This window comes from Sphaerodactylus townsendi, linkage group LG05 (assembly GCF_021028975.2).
Source record: "Sphaerodactylus townsendi isolate TG3544 linkage group LG05, MPM_Stown_v2.3, whole genome shotgun sequence".
Taxonomy (NCBI): Eukaryota; Metazoa; Chordata; class Lepidosauria; order Squamata; family Sphaerodactylidae; genus Sphaerodactylus; species Sphaerodactylus townsendi.
The window spans coordinates 39,885,839-39,895,419 of record NC_059429.1 but is presented as its reverse complement, the minus strand read 5'-3'; the positions used below and the strand labels follow the sequence as shown (position 1 = coordinate 39,895,419).

The 9,581-nt window shown below is 43.3% G+C and overlaps 1 protein-coding gene and 1 long non-coding RNA gene across 3 annotated transcripts in view; one reads left to right on the top strand and one right to left on the bottom strand.

The window, feature by feature from the left end:
* Positions 1–680: 680 nt before the first annotated feature.
* Positions 681–7,686, bottom strand: LOC125432574. The gene is made up of 3 exons (XR_007244495.1): positions 7,619–7,686; positions 1,316–1,563; positions 681–1,065 (listed from the first exon to the last, which is right to left on the bottom strand). It is a non-coding gene; the product is annotated as an uncharacterized LOC125432574 (long non-coding RNA).
* Positions 7,014–9,581, top strand: part of ARHGAP29 (Rho GTPase activating protein 29) — a 67,731-nt gene continuing 65,163 nt past the window's right edge. For both annotated transcript variants that reach the window (XM_048496243.1, XM_048496240.1), the window contains exon 1: positions 7,014–7,152. The gene's annotated coding sequence lies outside the window, so the exon portion shown is untranslated. The remainder of the gene's footprint in view (positions 7,153–9,581) is intronic.

Here is a 9,581-nt window from a genome sequence, read left to right as displayed (position 1 = left end):
GTTCCCTCTTCCTTCTGGCATCTCTTATAAGACAGTCTATGATGTGACATCAGTGTAGTATGCAACACTCCATCTCCCACTTCACATCATTGTCTGACAGGGAAAGGCACAGTGTGATGCAGTCATGCATTTGATTTACAAGGAAGAGGGAGCAGTCAGCAGTTGCAATTCCACCTCCTAATGTTTAGTCTCACACTGCAGCAACTGGAAAACAGGTACTTGGTGGAATCACTACAACTAGATAAATTCCTATTAGCTCCACCTTAAAATATTTGAAATGCCATGTGCCATTTCTATGGTCTTCTCTGCTTCCCTTTTCTACATTCCATTTACTGAAAGGCCATAAACATAAACTTTGCCTAAAGTTCTTTTTGTGTTCAGGTCTGTCCAACATAGCTAGATGTAAATGTAGCACTTATCAAACTGTTGTTAGTATACTCTTATGACACTAGAGATAAATCCAGCTACATCTCTAATTCACATCGGAACCCTGCCCCCAAATATCTTTTGAGAGCCAGGATGGTGTAGTAGTTGGGATGTTGGACTAGGATTTGGGAGACATAGGTTCAAATCCCTGTTCTGCTGTTAAAAGTTTGCCAGATGACCTTGCACCAATCACATTCTTATCATCCTATCCCATAACTGAATGTTGATTTCACTCTTATAATTCTATCCTATATTTAAGCATAAGCATAAGCATTTTTATTGTCATTGTGCACGCACAATGCAATTTCAGACTCATACCCCATCCTCACTTTCCCCTTCCTCCACCAATCCTTACACAGCCCCAAACACATCAACACGCAGCCACGGAAGTTCAGCATAGCCTATCGTCTGCCAGATGGTAACAGTTCAAAAAGAGAGAGTGCTGGATGAGACGGGTCTCTCAGAATATTTTGGGCTTTCTTTAGGCTTCGGGAATTATAGAGTTCTTCCAAGGAGGGGAGAGGGCAGTCGATAATCCTCTGTGCAGTAGTGATCACCCTTTGGAGCGCCTTCCTATCTGTTGATATGAGCATAATGTGCAATGAGGGAGAACAATGTAAGATGCTTTGGGTTCCTCTACTGGAGACAAAAGAAAGATGTAAATGAAGTAACCACAAATACTATTGCAGTTGTTCTAATAAACGTTTCTCTATTGACATCAGCCACTAGTCAGAATTAGATTTTTTGAGCTTTTACACACACACACACACGAATGACAAATGGGCCCCCCAAAAGGATTTGCAGTGGAACATCCTATTTCCTCTTCCCCTTCCCTTATGGCCTCATAGCCTTTCCCCTTTTTCTTAATTCTTCTCTTCTTCCCACTCACCATCTTTATCTGTTTCCTTGTCTTTCCTCCTCCTGGGAAAAGTCTGGCAGAGTTGTGCACTGGGCTCCGCTGCTGGGATCAGTTGCTTAATGGCTATCTCCTGGCAAGACCTGGAAACTCCAAAATGGTGCCTGAGAGCTCAGATGGCATTTTTTCTTAAAGCTATAGACTTCTTTCAGGCTTGTAGAAAAATTCCTCTATCTGACCTGAGCTCCATTTTGTAGATTTATCGATCCACACACCATGGCCTAGTTCAGAATCAAATATAGGATTATTGTGATATAGGATTATTATGATTTGCTAGCTGCTTATGTCACAGCATAATTTCTGTTAACGTGCTCTTTTGATTTCAAATGTGATGTTCTGCTTCTTGAAAAGTTTTCTCCTAGTCTGAAAACAGGCAGAAAAGCAGAGCATGATGAAATGACCGTTGGTAAAGGCTGATGTGGAATGATTTTCTGTCAACCATGCCATTGTTACATGAACAGAGGGATCGCTTGGAGTAAAGCCAATATTCTGTTTGTTGCTTGCCAGCATACTCTTGGTGAGAGAAATGGCTCCAAAAGCTATGCCCTTCCCTCACCTCTGGTACCGTAAGAAGTAAACTTTGCAGTAGTAATAACAAGGATGAAACAGAGAAATCTCATAGAATATAAGCAGTTCAGCACTGAAGCTGTGGAAGAAAATGGTCCATGGTCCAAGAAAATGTTGGCAGGAAAATTAATTTTTCAAGGGAAAAAACAATTTTATTTCTGTGATATATTGAATTATCTTGAAATGTGAGCATTTGAGCTATCTAGTGGATAAATTATGCAAAACAAGAAACGGTGTTACATTTTCCTATGACTGTTTATTTATCTGTACTTTTCTATTTTATAAATGCATTAAGAACGTGATAAATGAGGCTAAAATTTAAATTTAAAATGGAAGACTCAGAGCTCTTGTGCACTTTTACTTAAACCAAGCTAAGTGACCAGAGGGTCAAGGGAGAGTTACAGATTTCAATTAGTTTCCCCACAATTATCCTCCAATCTCTTTCCTGCCTGCAGGTCTAGGACCCTTTGACATCTGTGTCTTGCCTTGGTCCCTTGCTCTCATGCTAATTATTTTATATGTGTTTACTCTGACCTAATTTTGGCATCTGTGGGACCAGTCACCTGAAGAGCTTAAATCCTTTGAACCTTTCTGCATTGTTCTTTATTTGTTCTTTCTCTAGGTTTATTATCAGTAGACTTGATAGCCTGTAACCCTTCAATGGATTTATAAATTTACATAAGCTTTAATTTAGACATAAGCTTTAATTTAGAGGTAGTGGGAGAAAGAAAAGAAGTGTGTATTAACCATGGTGAAAATAAACATAAAACACATTTGTTACTACAGAATTCAACAATGTTGTTTGGCACTTACAAAATAGTAACTATAGGTATAATCTATGGTGTAATTAGCTTTAGAATTCTTCTTTAAATACTAGAATTCTTCTTTATATACTGGAAAACAATTCAATTGTATTGGTTTGCAAGGTACAAAAATGCAACATAAAGCCACAGTGGCATATTTTGAAACTTGTATTTTATTTATGTACCTTCAGTTTTCACAGGTGCAAAACCCATCATAACACTGAAATGTTGCCCATATTACATGCAACACATTTTGGACCAGTACACCGCTGTTAAAAGGAGAACAACGCTTGGACACTTCCTTAATTTAAAGACTCTGCCTTTGTGAAGTGTCACTTTATCAAGAAGTATACATATAGCTTGAAATGTGGATAAATTAAAACACTGCACAACAGAATCATTGTGATGCTCAAAGCATATAGGCTCAGACATACTGAGTTAGACAAGTTTTTTTGACAGTTTACCCTGATGATTTTAGTAATGTTTGCAGGTAAATTGTGCTTAGTATAACCTTAGTAGAATTGCACCTTTCTAAACTTACTGACTTAGAAGGAGGTAAGTCTGCTTAGGAGTGAACCCTAAGAGTCACTGACTTGATAACATCTTATTCTGAAATTCACTAAAGTTGCTTCCATTTTATGTGTCACAAACCCACAGACTTTTCAGATGATGCACGAGCAATTTCCTGCCAAGCTACATACACACTCTTCTCTCACATTTATCATGGCTCTAAACTGACTTTAAAACAACTTAAAGTATTGTTGGTTTTTGTGATGCACTTGAGAGTTCAACCAGTTGTTTAAGCGGTCATGTCAACCCAACCACCTCCTCCAAACATGGCATTTAAAAGTTTAAAATGTAAAATGTGCCATTAAGAAGCAATGGAAAGACAAACAAGGAAGGCAGAGTTTGGGCAAGCAGGAAAAACATGTGGTCAGTTCAGTATCATGCGATTTTTCTTTTTGTTCTGTGACCAAGTTATAAGCTGCATAAGTTGTGCTGGCATCAAACCTTCGGTCTTGTAAACCATTAAGTACACGTTGAAACCTCCTTATATAAGAGTACTAGTCAGTCTATTCTCTACTTTGGCTATAGCTCTCTTGAAACTTGGGCAGAAAAAAAAGACTTTCCCAGCCCTGTTGCCCAAGATGCCAGGTCAAAATCTGAATCTGGCAAAGTCCATACTTCACCACTGGAGCCACAGCCCTTCTCCAGTGCTAACAGGATAAGACCAGGGATCCAAATTTCATTTTCTATCAGATCTACTCACTGAACTTCGCATCCAGACATACAATTCCCACTATGCTATCTATAGAAAGCTTTGTGTTTTTCAATTTAAAAGGCCATGATTTCAGAACTCCAGTTGTTCTCATGATTCTTCCAACACTGATGACAGCAATATATTTTCAAGTAGGGTTGTTCAAGCAATTCTTACGATGAAGCAATCCTCACCCATCCAACCTCTCCTGTGCATGACCAGCAGAGCCAACAATGCTGATGTAATAGTTCTAAAAGTACAAACATTCCTTTCATTGTAGTTAAACAGGCCCGCTATTATTCAGTGCTTAGGTGGTCCGCCTGTTCAGCCTTTGACCTCTTACCACAAGGCCCCCTTCCATTCAACTTACACTATTGGAACAGAAGAGAATGCCTCTTCATGCTTTCACACACACCCCATCACTTGACTTCTGCATTTCAGCTTGCTGTAATGTAGAAGTAGTTCACCAGCATCACAGATAAAATAGTCCTGCAGATGAACTACCACTATGCTGCATGCTAGCAAAAAGACCCTATCTGCAACCAAGTGGGTCATAACAGTTTGCAAATCCAATCTAAAGGAAATGATGGAAAGTCTAGCAGGGGTAGGGAGCCTGCGGCTCTCCAGATGTTCAGGAACTACAATTCCCATCAGCCCCTTTCAGCATGGCCAATTGGCCATGCTGGCAGGGGCTGATGGGAATTGTAGTTCCTGAACATCTGGAGAGCCGCAGGTTCCCTACCCCAGGACTCTATTGCAAGAAGACTCAATAAAATTACCCTCACCACTAGCCTATCCTTTGCTGAAATGTTATCACCTCCTGCCTGCAAAATTTCTGCTGGGCAGTAAAACAGTATCATCCCACACAGCAAAGCAGAAGAATGGGAAGATCTGTCTAATTTTTCTAGCTATGCTCAAAACATTCACACACAGCCAATTGTTGTGGTGTCAGAATCTTAATTCCGCAGGGCCTGTAAGACTGTGTTGTTCCACTGGGCCTTTGGAGTGTCCAGCCGCTGATGTGGTGCCCCCTCTCTGCTCTGCTTTTTACATCAGGGTAACCCTCATATTGAGGGGCCCTCCATTCCTCCTTTTTGGGGAAGGTTTTAAATATGGGTTTTCTGGACGCCTTTTATTTTATTGTATTAACCGCTGTTTTACATGAAGTTTTAGTAAGGCCGTTTCCGCACGGCCCATTAACGACGGCCTGGGGGCGGTAAAAACACCGCCCCCAGGCCGCCGTTCGCACAGGCACGTTGCAGCAGCGGAGACCTGACTGCGCTTCCCTCCCCCCAGGGTTGTTGTTGGGGAGGAAGCGTCTTCCCGGCGACGCTGTCTCCCGTCTCGCTTCATCAGGTGTCCTTGCCGCCGCCTGTTAGGCGCCCAGCCGCCCACACTGTCCTCCGACCTCCAGGGGTCGGAGGGCATGCATGGGCGGGCTGCGACCAGCAGGCTTACCATCGAGGACACGGTGAGTGGGGCGGACGGGGAAGAGGGCGTCTGCGCGCGGAGCCGCCTGCCGCCTTCGCTTCGCCTGCTCATGCCTCACATCGAGCTTGCGCCCCCACGCCGCCAGAACTCTTGGCGGAGTGGGGGCGCATCCTGGCCGTGCGGAAACGGCCTAAGTTTTACTGATTATTAACTGGATGGAGCTTATGTAATTTTTATTGTGTTTTTGTATGATTTGCTCCTCTATTCAGCATTGTATGAATTTTATGTTGTACACCGCCCGGAGCCCCTCGGGGATGGGGCGGTATAGAAATCTAAGTAATAAATAAATAAATAAACAAAACACTGCTAATTTTAAAGACAACAGATAAGCTGAAATGGTTCAGTATGGATGGCAGGGAGACCCTCCCAAACTGTATAGGAAGCTTACAAGGTTTTCAATTAGGAGCAATTAAATTAGGAGGGATTTACAACTAATGGTACATCAAAAGCAAAGTTTGTCAACCAACAGGCAATTTTATTATTTTAAAATATGTTTATTTTGAAAACTGATACACCATCTCTCTGGAAACCTGCTCAAGGAAGCTTACAGCTAGGCTAAAATTACAAAACTATTAAAACACAACCATTTAAAAAAACAACCAATAATTTTATGCATTCCTGGGCAGCCCTAACCAGCTTCCACGCAGACTCCTGGGGCAGTTAAACTTAGTTTGTGATGCAAAACCCACTACTTTCACCCTCCCATTATGCTACAGTTCAGTTTCCCCCTAGGCGAGTACACAAAATGGCCCATTCCTAATATAGCATAAAGACTCCTAACAGCTGCAGTAAGAATGTAGTTGCTTCTTGCTGCATGTTGAGGAAAATATGGACACGCTTCCTAGCACATTCCTAACTATGCCATCAAAATGACTACCCAAGAAATCCCATCCTCCTAAACTGAATTCAAAGAGCATTTTTTCTATGTGCTATATGTTTTATGAATTTACACACCACTCCGGAATTAATATTTACAGATATACCTTTAAAGTTTTTCCAATAACGTTATTAATTGTTCAAATTACTTCCTCTGTAGATGATGCATGAAATATCTAATTATACACTGACTAATGCAGAACTTATTAGAAATTATGCATTTCCCCAAGGCGCATAAAAATTTAGGAGGAAGCTAAAACCTGAAGATTTTCCTTGTACATTAATTTTTAAAAAGTTCGTTCAAAAATTACCCAAAAATATAAACCACCAAAGGCGGCTAGCAGAAAATAGAGGCTGCTTCGATAGAAGAGCCACCATTTCCAGTATACCACCCCGCGCAGCGTAGAATAACGTTAGACACGCATCTAAATTCACACGAGACAAACAACACAGACGCAGTCTTGGTTATGCCAATGAAGGTGCGCAAAGCCCCTACGCTTTCTCAAGACTGCCGACCACTCCTCCTTCTCCTTTTCCCGCCCCTACCTGCTTCTTCATTAGCATAGCCACACCTCTCGCTGACTGAAGCCGTCCAATAGGAACCGGTATTCGGTGAGGGGCGGGACGGGGCCGGTTGGGTGCGCGAGTGGCAACAGCGTCGGCTAGGATAGCCGAGAGAGCGCGCGACGGACTGTGCGCGTGTCCAGGGGGAGGGTTTAATGGGTAGTGGGGATGCGGCGCTCGAGGATTCGGAGCAGCCAACGGCAGCACCCTCGCTCGGACCCGAACGGCTGCCTTTTCCCTTCTGCTCTCAGGTCGGTAAGCAGCAGCTGGGGCGGGGTCGCGTGGGGAGCAGGGAGTTGGGAAGGAGAGGCGTGTGAGGCAGGTAGCGAGCCCCCCCCCCCCTTCCCCCGGCCGCCGCCGTTCTTCACGCGTCTCTTTCTCAGGCACTCGGCTGCTGGGGAGGGGGTCGTGAGCTAAACTGTGGGGCGAATTGCCGAGGGCGGGGCTGGGCTAGGTCCCACGGGACAGGAGTCCTTATCTCCCCCCCCCCCCTTTTTTTACTGCCGCCTCTCTTCTGCAAGCACGTCGCGCTCTGAGTTTGGGGGTTCCGCCTCGCAGTCTTCTTACACGCTCTAAACTTTTTGCAAGTGCTATCAGCTCGCTTCCCCACTCCTCTAGAGGGGGTCGGCAGTGGGGCTGGCTTTCCCAGCCCCTCTTTCCGCCCTTCCTTCCTTCCTCTACTCAGTTTCGGCCCCCGAAGTTGGCTTGGGTTGCTACCTCGTTGTTGCTCGCTCCCAGCCAGCCTCTCTGGCTCTTTCCCCGCCCTTCCAGTCTCTCTCTCTCTCGCTCTGCGTATGCAGCCCGAGCGTCTCCTTTCGATTGTATTTAAATCCTGGGCATGAGCAGCAGCGGGAGATGGGAGGAGGACGTGCGATTTGGCAGCTGGCTGCGTGCATGGGCCGGGGAAGGGGGTTTGGGATTGCCTGTTGCAGGAGGGGGGGGGGGCTGCAGGGAGGGGAGCGCGCGCGCAAGCCTTGCTAGGAATGTCAGATATGCCTTTGAAGGGGGCAGGAGCTCTCGTCCTTTGCTTCGCACAAATCTGTGCATGTTTAATCCATGCGTTTGTTTGTCAACAGTTCCTGAAGTTGGTTGTTGTCTGGGCCTGTGCTACAGCCCCTCTCCCTCCCCCCGCGCTAAAGACACTGCTGCGACCTCTCTCTTCCTCTTGTTGCACCTTGCACATTTTGGCCTCGGGGTAGGAGGGTAGACTTCAAAAACAGACTCCTTTTCTGAGCTCTGTTTTTAATCAGAGGAATTCTGGGCATGAGAACTGACCTGATTGTAGGTCCCCTTAAAACAAGTACAGTTTATTTCTGAGGAGATATGCAGAGGTTTCAATATGATTTTGGGATAGTTAATCTGAAAAAAAGGGGGGGGATTTCCCTCCTCCCTGTGATGAAATGCATGTTTAGTCAAAGTTTTTGCTCCTGACTGAAGGAAAAATACATTTTGTGTGGTAGTTGCATGTAAAGCCCAAGATTCTTTCCTTTGAATATATATATAGAGCCCTCTCTCAGTGGGGAGAATATTTAACATGTAGCATGGACTGGAGATTGGAAGGAAATGCTAAAACAAGTTTGCATATATGAAAACTATAAATAATTGTCATTTTACGTTTTTGTCAGTTGGAAAGAGTTCTGGTTAACCAACTGGAGAGGAAGCACTTTAAAATAATTAATGATTCTAAGTAAAATCTGACTTAGAAATGCTAAACCACAAAAGTTGTGTGTGTTTAGCAAGTTTTGCTTGTCTCACTAGTTGCTGTCCTTTTAAAAGAAGGAAACGGTTAAGTGGAAGCTAGGATTGCAGAACAGCTTTCTTGCTGTGAAAACACATGGGAACTGAGGAAGATTGCACAAAGCTTTTGCAAAACATGGTTTAAAGAAAACTTCACCTGGGATAATATTCTCATAGGTTTTGTGAATGAGATTACATTGCTGACATGACTTGTAGTCATACTAGGGAATGTTCTTCACTGTGCAGTATTGTGTATATTTCCTTCAAATGAAGATTAAGTAGGTGTAAAAGGCCTTGACCGTAAAATGCTGAATGGAAACATTCTATTATCCAGAACATTATTGCGGTATGTGAAGTTCAGAATTTTACAGAATGATTTAGATAACCTTGTAAAAGATATAAGTTGGTTATGCTTGTATACACTAAAGTTAACCACTCTTTTAAGCAAATGGTAGTTTAAATATTCCTCTGACTTAGATAGCTCAGGCTAGTTTGAGCTTGTCAAATTTCAGAAGCTAAGCAGGGTAAGCCCTGGCTAGTATTTGGATGGGAGACCTCCAAGAAATATCAGGGTCCTGGAGGCAGACAGTAGAAAAATCGCACCTCAATGTTTCTTGCTTTGAAAAGCATACAGGGCTGTCATAAATCAGCTGTGACAGCAAAAAATTAAATTCCTATATTGTCTTGTTTGTAAAATTATGAAAAATGTACATATTACAGTTTGAGAATTTCAGCTTGTTTTCTGGTTTATATAAATCTGGAGGAAGAGGTTTGACCATCTAAATAAAATACAAAGGATAATAAACCATCCTCAAATAATACTGTTGAATTGTTGTACAAGCAAGGGAAGCCACTTCCACCCTGTTTCCCTTTTTTGCTGTCTCTCACACTTCATGGCATTTTATTCAGGAGGGTCCTCCAAACCTCAGAAGAGTTGAGTGTC